We start from the raw sequence: 10206 nt of genomic DNA on the forward strand, positions 1-10206 counted from the left end.
CAGGGAGGTATTTGTACACCCAGTTCATAGCAGCATTCTTCACAATAGTCAAAAGGTGCAAGCAACCCAAGTATTCATCAGTGGATTGATAAAGACAAAGTGGGATATATAAATATAGATATATCTCCACATACATGCAATGGAATATTATTTAGCTTTAAAAGGAAGGAAATCCTGTCATATGCTATTACGTGAATGAACCTTTAGGATATTAGGCTAAGTGAAATAAGCCAGCCACAGAAGGACAATACTGTATGATTCCACTCATATAAAGTCCCCGAGTCGTCAAAATCATAGGGCCAGAAAGTGGGATGGTGGTTGTCAGGGGCTGGCGGAGGGGGCCGAGGAGTTGTTTAATGGGTATGAAGTTTCAGTTTTGCAAAATGATTGGTTGCACAACCATGTGAGTATACTTAACAATAGTTAACTGTACACATAAGCTGGCAAATTTTATGTTATGTGTATTTTACCACGATTAAAAAAATATGCGTGGTCGCCTCCTCACAGCAGGTGTCTCTGGCTGTCCGGTGGCCTTCTGCTGGGGTGTGTGTCACCCCAGGGATGCTGAGTCCTTGACTGTGTCTTCCTGACCATGTCCACCATGGCCCCTGGGCAGGGTCCGGCCAACAGATGCCTCCGCACAGTTTTACTGAATGTCTGAGGGAGAGAGGGAGAGAGAGGGAAGAAGGAATGAATAGAAAATCCACAAAAGATAAATTACAAATGGACAGTAACCAAATGAGAAAATTTTCAGCTTCACTAGTAATCAAAGAAAAGCCCATTAAAGCAACAATGAGTTTCCATTTCTCACTTTGAAATGAGCAAAGATATTTATTATTATAATTTAAAATACCTAACTCTGGCAAGGATTTGTCAAGACGGACAATTTCAGACAGAACGGGCACGTTTCCAGAGGAAATGGAGTAGTGCCTATGAACAGCCCTATAAAAATTCCTATCTTTCGATCCAATAATCCCTCATCTAAGAATATATCCTAAGGAATCGACAAGATACTGAGGCAAAGAGTTAGGGGCAAAGATACTTATCACAGAGTTATTAATAATAGCTCAAAGACTAAAGCTAAATATCTGGCTAATGGAGAATGCTCAGGTACAAGATGGAAAATTATATAGCTACTAAAAAATCATATTTTAGAGAAATATTTAATGACGTAAGAAATTTTTACAATGATATACGCATGTAGGTTATGCATATAGTAAGACAGCTTTTGTGAAAAACAAACCAACCTCAGGAACAGAGGAAATACATCAAAATGTAATCTGTGGTTTCTGGATGAGGTGATTATCACCGATTCTCCCACACCTTTCTGTAGCTTCTAAATATTCTAAAACAAGCATTTGATATTTTTGTAACTTGAAACAAAATATGACTTGAAAAAAGTAAAAATGTCACAACCTGAGCATCTAAAAACTGCTTGGGGAAGGCAAAACTGACAAGACACGGTCCCTCTTAGGAGCAGTTGCAAGGTGGTGGAGGTGTCCACCATGATGCTTGGGGAGCACTGGCATGGTGGTGATGAGATGGGGCCAGGGGAGGCTCTCTGGGAAAGGGGTCTTGCGTGGCCGGGAAGGATCTGAGCCCTTGTCTCTGCCTACTCTGGACGTGTTGGTAGTGCTTCCTGCTAACTTTGGCCTTCCCTGGCATCACTCGTCTTGGGCTCTCTGCTCCTGTGATCAGTTGATGGTGCTTTAGGGTTTATTCTCTCCATGATCTATGTAGGCTCAACTCAGCCAATACAGGATATCCTCCAAGGTTTATCTCCTTAATACCTTCACTGCAGCAGACTTTCAAGTCAGAGCTTGTTTAAATCATCACTTGGCTTGCATTCGCTCTGGCAGGGATCGCCTTGCTCAGAAATCAAGGTCTGGGAAGTGGCAGGACCCACATGGCCTGAAGGGCCATTTCTGCAGAAGCCTGGAGTCTCAGGCTGCAGACTGGGAGGCAAGTACCTCGATTGCGAAGTGGGGAAATGAGAACCATAGAGGGACGGTGGCTTGTCCAAGACCGGGTGCCAGCCTAGGGCAGAGCTGGGAGTGTGTCCTAGCTTTCCTGATACCCAGGTGGTGCACCTGTCCACTGCATCCTGCTGCTGGAGGGGACATGACCCTCATTTCCCACTGGAACACTGGACTCCCTGCAGGGGAGCAGACTGCAGGGGGTGGTGGGGCGCTGCGGGGTAGTGTACATGGTGGCCATTTTTAGTGCTGATGTGAGAATGGTGAAAATTTTCTTTGTGTGCACATCAGGAGACCATCTGGATATCTTCTGACATTTATAATTGAAAAAAATTACAACCTGAGTTACAATCTTCTTCTATTTTGTTTTTTTAATCCATGTAAATTTATTTTATTTTTTCAATTATTTTATTTTATTATGTTATGTTAATCACCATACATTACATCATTAGTTTTGGATGTAGTGTTCCATGATTCATTGTTTGTGCATAACACCCAGTGCTCCACGCAGAACGTGCCCTCTTTAATACCCATCACCAGGCTAACCCATCCCCCCACCCCCCTCCCCTCTAGAACCCTCAGTTTGTTTCTCAGAGTCCATAGTCTCTCATGGTTCGTCTCCCCCTCCGATTTACCCCCCTTCATTCTTCCCTTCCTACTATCTTCTTCTTCTTCTTCTTCTTTTTTTTTTTAACATATAATGTATTATTTGTTTTTCTATTTTGGTTTTACACAGTTTTTTCCCCCCTGATATGAAAGGACTGCATGTTCTGGAAGTTTTATAGCCAATGCAATAAACAAATCAAAGATGTGAATTATGACTGATACAAACAAGACAGACCAAGTTATGTTTAGATAGTTATGTTTGCCTGTTTATAAAGCCCAGAGGATTACCAAGTGATCTACCACAGGAAAGAAGAAAATGGTCAGATGAGCCCAGGCAGCCTCCCAAGGGCTGCAAAAAAAAAAAAAAAAAAAAAAGGCTGAGTAGGATCTAACTGTATAGCTATAAATGTACATATATATGTGTGTATATATACATATAATTGCACGTGCCCATTAGCTGAGCTAAATAGACACAGATGAGGGCTGACAGACAGAAATCCTCAGGTGCTCTAAACAAAGCCAGAGGGGGTAACACATGAGTGGATGCAGATGCCTGGCATTTTGACAGGTGCTGGGAATAAAAAGATGGAAAAATGACTCCTACCTTCATGGGGCTTGCATGCTACATCAGGACACAGACATCAGTCAAAGATTCACACACCGTGAAACATTACCACTGTGAAAAGTGCTCAGAGGGAAGGAAGGTACCTGGTACTCTGTAGGTGTGTAATAGGGGGATTTTATCTGGCTGGAGAAGTCGGTTGCCACTTGAGGGTTGAGTGTAACTAACAAGTGAATTAAACAGTAAAACGTGAAAAACAAAATCTAAGAGAACTAAAACAAAACAAAACAAAACGAAAAACCCACACAGCGGTCATCTGGGGATAGGACTTATTTATTTCTTTTAGTATAAAGCTAAAGGAAAACATTGCTAGAGTCTACCATGTCAACACTTAAAGCTTCTGCACACTGAAAAAAAAAAGTGGTAAGCAAAAATAAAAGGTAAAATACAAATTGCCAAAAAAATGCGACATACTTGTAAGAGTTGACATTTTTCATATATAAAGAGCTTTATTAATTAATAAGAAAAGGACATCTACACATAAATGGGCTCAGACATGTTAAAATGAGTACAAAAGGCCAAAAAACGTACAAAAAATGTGCATCTTCAGTTGTCATCAAAGGCACATGAGTTACTACGATAGCATGTCTAGTATTTTGCTTATGATACTGGCAGGGATTTAAATGCTGAGATATTAAAATGTTAAGGAAGGCGGCAGGAAACAGGTGGGAATATAAATTGGTACAATTTCTCTAGAGGGCAATTTGGCAATATTTACCAAATGCTTTAAAAATGTGCCTACTTGGTAATTTCGCTCAGAGAATTTATCTTAAATCAACATACGTGCACGCAAAGATCGTGTGAAGGATATTCACCCCACTGTTATTTACAACAGAGTAAAACAAAAACAAGGAAACGAACAGAATGAAGTACGGCAGAATACAAAGCCAGCCATTCAAATTCATTGTCAAAGTAGCTCATGATGTGGACAAATTGTTTGAAATATACGGTTAAGTTGGTTGAGGGGGGCAGGTTACCCAAAAGAAAGATGTGAATGGGGAGACCAGAGACATGAAGCACGTATGTATGCAAACTTGATTTACAGCCTGTGACTGGGGTAGCATGACAGATCCTTAAGGAATGGATAATTAATTCAGCGGAGGGCGCTGGGATAATTGTTACCCACGCACAAAAATAAGAGGAAAGCCTTATGGGACATCACAGACAAACATACGTTCCAGGTGCAAGAACAATCTGTGAAAAGGAAAACTTTAAAACTTTTAGAAGAAAATACAGCGCAGTATCTGAATGCCCTCAGGCATAGGAGAATTTCTTAGGAGACAAAGGGGACAAACAATACATGACATTTTGGTAAATACTACAATGTTCAAAAATTTTTTTAAATCTATACGTGAGAAGACAGAGCCGAAAACATGGAAAGATGGGTACAGACCAGAGAAAATGAATTCAATGCACATGAAAGATGAGGAATTATTACTGAAGACATGGGGAGGAGCACTTCTCAGACTTTCATGGGCATAAGAATCAACAGGGGATCCTTTTAAAATGCATGTTCTGATGGGGCAGGTCTGGGTGGGGCCAGAGACCCTGCATTTCTAACAAGGTCCCAGGTGAAATTTATTCTGCTGGTCCACAGACTACACTTTGAATAGCCAGGGTATAAAGGACTCCTACAGACAAGTAAAAAAAAAAAAAAAAGAAAGAAAGAAAGAAAGAAAGAAAAAGAATAAGCAACCCCATACACAGTTTGGCAAAGGGTCTGAGCAGGTCATCCTCGGAAGAGAGAAACTGAATAAACACATCTGCACAAGGATGGGCTGGCTGCCGTAAATACAGACCCACAACAGAAGCTTATCTCTTGCTCATATAGACAGGGCTGGTGAGAGGAAGAAGGGGCAAAGTTCCCGCCCTCACAGCCCTCCAGGGTTCTAGGCTGCTGGGGGCTCTGCCATCTTCAACATGGGACTGCCAAAGTTGCCTGAGGAACAGGGCAGCTGGGGAAAAAACGAGGTATTAATGAGCCAGAGGTGGAGATGGTGAAGACCCTACAGCTCACGTTCTGTTGGTTGGAACTCCACCCCAGGCTGTAGCCAACTGCACAGGAGGCTGGGAAATGTAGTCTAACTGTCCCCAAGATAAAGAGGAACCGTGTTTGGTGAGTAGCTGGCAGTCTGCCAACTTGTGAAGGGATGCTCAGCTCACCAGTAGCCAGGAAAATGCAATTAAAACCACCATTTTATACCATCATATTGGCAAAAATAAATATCAGGACTCTTAACTGCACAACTCCAGGTGGCACCATTCACAAAGATGATTCCCTCCCCCACTTCCCCATACCCCTCATCTTGCTTAAAGTTTTTTCCCTCTAACATACTGTATTACCTTTAGCAGACCATAGATTTACTTATTTCTAATGTTTATTTTCTTTCGTCCATCTTTGAACTGTCAACTCCAACCGGGCAAGGATATTGGTCTATTGTGCTAACGGCTCTATCCATAACGACCACAGCAGAGCCTGGAATACAGTAGGCACTGAACAAGGATGTGCGGAGTGCAGAGGGTGACATGGAGTGCTCCAGAGGGCATTCTGGCCTTCCAGTCACCCCAGCTCAGAGCCCAGCCACCAGACACGTGAGGGCAGGAGCCTCTGTGTGACTCCACCCTCAGCCACTTGGTCCGGTCCAGCCTGGGGTCCTCCCAGCCGACATCTAGGCTTCCTGCTGTGTCCAGCCCCAATTCCCACTCCACGGCATCTGTGGGAATAACCAACGATTATTGTTGCCAGTCTCTAAGGTTTTGGGTTTAGTTTTTAGTATTTTTTTAAAGATTTTTATTTATTTATTTTGGGAGGGAGGGGAAGAGGGAGAGGGAGAGAGAATCTCAAGCAGACTCTGTGCTCAGCATGGAGACTGATGCAGGCCTCGATCATATGACCCAGAGACCCGACCGGAAGCCAAGAGTCCCACGCTCAACTGACTTCGCCACCCAGGCGCCCCTTGTTTTCAGTTTTTAAAGGCAGCTTATTAAAGTATAACTTAGAGTAAGTAAAATCTACCCTTTTTAGGTGTATAGTTTGCTGAGTTTTGACAAATGTATAGTCATGAGGCTACCGTCACAGCCAAGATACAGAACATTTCCATCACCCAGCAAAGTTCCCTCCCAAGCGACCAAACTTCAGGGTGATTTGTGGCACAGAAGCACTAATCAGAAACACTTTCTCCTTTCTCTATTGTGTACGCATTCAGATCTATTTTCTCTGCACTGGGAATGTCCTTTCTTGTGAGCAAGTGCTAAACATCTGTTTTCCCATTAGACTAGAAGCTCTTTGAGGGCCAGAAGGTAGTTACAGCACTGCATCCAAAGGCGACAGGCGCAGAGCTGGTCCCGATAATTCCCGGTCATACGTCAATATGTAACAAATATTTATCGAGCGCCTATGCGCCAGGCACTGGTATGTGCTAGGCACTGCACTGGGTGCTGAGGATGTGAAGGTGAATATAAGCAGACACGGTCTGCGTGCTCATGGAGTTCACCGTCTCGTGGGGGAGTTCACATGCAAATGCAATGATCACACAAAATTATATGCTCTAGCAAACCATGGTATGTGCCATAAGACAATCCCCCTCCCGCATCTCCTCCCCCATGCCCTGTCCTGAGCTCAGTGGTTCTATAATGGTCTCCGGCACATGAATCGTCATGTTTTCTTGGTATCTATTGCTCACAGGGAGAAAACGTTCTCCTATCATGGTTACTTGCTATCGAGGTTAGACATGTTCTGAGAATTACCTTGTTTATGATAATAGTGGACCCGTCTGAAATCAACGTGGGGAAGGCAGAAACAGACAAAACCACCAGGCGGTCTGTTCCCTCTAATAATCTGTGACTTTAAAGCGACAAAATAGACTTTTCAGGTAAACCGACCAGCCTCACAAACGCTGTCCAGGGAATTCAACCCGGGGACACTTGCTCGAACACTTGAAATTTCAAATGCCCTGCTTGTCCTTTCCCATCAATGACTTTATGATTGGCAAAGAAGCATACCACCTTATAAATATTTCCCATTATAGAACTTTTTGGTAAGCTTCTAAAGCAATTTTAGATCTCAGCTAGGTTTGTTCTCCCTGCTGCCCAAGACAATATCTTCCAGGGCTGTGGCGCAGAAGCGGTGGAGAGAAAAGAGAAATTAAGACAATTTCCCAGCATTCTGTTAGCATTTGCATGTGAATGCAGGCTGCCCTGCTGTTTGATAAATCTGATGTGTAAGAAAACCATGAGAATCAAAGTTCACATCCAGTTGGGTGCTTTATATGTATGTTGCGAAGGTTGCTACAAAAATGTGATAATATCCTTCCAAGTATATGACTAATGAGAATATGTATAGCACATCTGAGATGGCACGAATGTGTAATTATTGTGAGGATTTCACTGACACATAAATATAATGATCTTCAGCTAAGTAAATTGCTAGCTACCAATGAAATAAATAGGGTCCCTTCAGAATTTGAAATAATTTAGAATGGTAGGTGGTGGGAAATGATTCACCTTAGCTGTTATCTCTGGAACAGTAATATAGAAATATATCTGCCAACTCTGGTGCATTTACATTGTTCTTCATATCCTGTGGAGTCTGTCAGAAGAGCTCTGGGCCCTGCCGCCTTCCACAAGGCCTCCACGCAGCATGGCTCAGCGCTGGATAGGAGCAGCTAATATTGTTTACCTCGGTAGGCATCCCAGCCATAATATTTTCCCAAGAAACACTGATGCGTTTAAAGGTCAGGTTGATACTGATTTGACAGAATAACATAAATTCCTCTTTCTAGGAGTAAAATGGTGTACATGACTTGGTTTAAAGGTTAAACTGTTTTTTGTGCACTGGATAGGTCAGAGATATAAGACTTTAATACACAAAGTATAATTACCTGTTTGGACAGACAGGGAGATGTGCGCCAGGCTTTAGATTTTCAGAAAGATGTTTGAAAACTCAGGAATCTATTGACATCTCATCATTGAATACATTTCATTACAGGAGGGAAAAATCCTACAAAGGTAGACAGTTAGAAGGACTGTCTCTTACTCCTAGTTAGAGGACTGTTGGGATTGTGAAAATTGAGTCTTAGGGCACTGAGTCTAAGAACAGTCTCAGATACAAACTTTCCTCGGGGCCAATAAACTCCCAAGTACAAAAATTGTACAGTAGGTGCTAAATAAAAGTTTGGTAGATGAGTGAATTGAATACATTTTTTTTTTAAGGCACAAAGTTGGTTTTGATAGATAAGGAGAAAGATGGAGAGAATTTTTTTGTAACTAGGATGTAAAAACAGACCCATCTTGGACCCAGAGAATTTCTTTCATTTATTCCTTCATTCCCCTGTTTGTTGTTTCATTCAATAAAAAAATGTATTAAGCACTCACACGGCACTGCCTTCTGCTGGCTACTGAGATGGGTTGAGAAGACCTGGTCCCACGTCAGAATGTACAGTCTGTCTGGGAGAGAAGACAGTGAGAGGTGAGCAGGGGAGGAGAAGGAACACAGCCCTGCCCGGGGGAGGGCCTGGCCCACCCACCTCCACAGCCTCACCAGGGTTCCCGCCAGGGAAGCCGGCTCTGCTGCCCCGCTTACCAACTGCACCACCCGACCCTGGTCCCCAGGAGCTTTCTGTGCGCCACCAGGCACCGGCCAGGCGCAGCGCTTCTCACCCGGGCCCCAGTTCTCACCACGCTGCGCGCTCTGCGCCCCCTGCGCCCCAGCAGCGCCCCCCTTTTCCGTCCACTCTTCCCGCAGGGCCCTGCTCTCGGGTGGTCTCCCAGGCTGGGCGGAGGGAGGGGACTGTGGTTTTCAACACTAGGATGTGGTGGGGAGCCCTGGATACTCTTGTCCTTGCAAGGGGAAGGAGGAGACGGAGGCCTGCCCCGCGGCCCGGGGGCCCCACCGCGCCCGCTGTGGGCAGAGGTCAGAGCAGGTGGCCCTGCGCCCCCGCCTCGGAAGCCGCCTCCGCAGCTGCTGAGCTCCGGCTGCGGCTTAGCGGGTCCCCGATTGGGCTGTGAACGCCGTGCCCACATTGTAGAGGCAAGAATGACCGCACAGCACTCTTCGTGCAGTCTGCAGTTGGAGTGTTAACGGGTTTGGGGGCCGTGGTAAAGGAGAAAAACCCTCGGTGGCAGAGGGGTGCGCGGGGCTGGGGGCGGGAGGAGGAGTCGGGGAAACGGAGGCGGGAGCCAAGGGGGAGTATGCAGGCAGGACTGGCGGCTCAGCAGAGCCAGGAGCCAAGGAGGGGGCGGAGGGGGGAGTAGAATGGGGCGTTGAGGACGAGCTCGGGGACAGAGAGGTGGGGGGGGGGAAGGGGATGGGCTGGGTGGCGTGGGGTGGGGTGGCGTGGACAGGAGCGGGCCGGACATGGGGAGACGTGGGGGTGGAGAGCCCAAGGGCTGTTCTGTGAGCCACCCCGCCCCCACCAGGCTTCTGGCGTGGGGGAAGGGGGCGTCGGATTCTTGGCGGTTGGAGAAATCCAAGTGGAAACCATCTCTTAGGTAGTTTCTAAGAGGGGGAGCGGTGGGGAGGGTGGGACTTTAAGTCCTCTTCATTGGAGGAGCTGGACCCTTAGAACAGAAGCCCACTAGGCCTTACCCCTCGGGCGGTCCTTGGGGTTGAGAAGTTGTCCCAGGCCCCTGTCTGCCCCAGTTTGGCCACATTTGGCCACAGGAGCCGTTCACAGTCTCCCCGCGCCGCCGGGCGGGGGCGGGCGGTGGGGCTCCCGGGCCCCCGCGGTGCAACTCCGCGCGCACCCTACTTCCCCGCCTCGGCGCTGGGGGCTCAGCGGCACCGCGACCAAGCGGTCTATTTTTAACAGGTATCCCTTGGAAAGGATACACAGGTGAATTTTTAAAGAAGGAATACAATTCTTTGTAGCCTGGAAATACACACAAGGAATAAAAAACTGGGTTGGAGAGAGTCCGGGGCTGAACGCAGGCTTGTACCCCCACCTCTCCGCCGGGGCTGCCCTGCCTCCCTCCCGCGGTGGGCGCTGAGTCCTGCTCCAGTTC

The 10206-nt window shown here is 45.9% G+C and overlaps 1 long non-coding RNA gene across 1 annotated transcript; it reads right to left on the minus strand.

Annotated features, from left to right (window-relative positions):
* Positions 1-476: 476 nt before the first annotated feature.
* On the minus strand, positions 477-9911 carry LOC141371152 (uncharacterized). Its single transcript, XR_012375878.1, has 3 exons — positions 9791-9911; positions 8578-8649; positions 477-657 (listed from the first exon to the last, which is right to left on the minus strand). It is a non-coding gene; the product is annotated as an uncharacterized lncRNA (long non-coding RNA).
* Between the last annotated feature and the right edge of the window lie 295 nt (positions 9912-10206).

The sequence above is a fragment of the Callorhinus ursinus genome, unplaced genomic scaffold (genome assembly GCF_003265705.2).
Source record: "Callorhinus ursinus isolate GAN/ISIS: 27379988/994484 unplaced genomic scaffold, GSC_fseal_2.0 scaffold58, whole genome shotgun sequence".
Classification (NCBI taxonomy): Eukaryota; Metazoa; Chordata; class Mammalia; order Carnivora; family Otariidae; genus Callorhinus; species Callorhinus ursinus.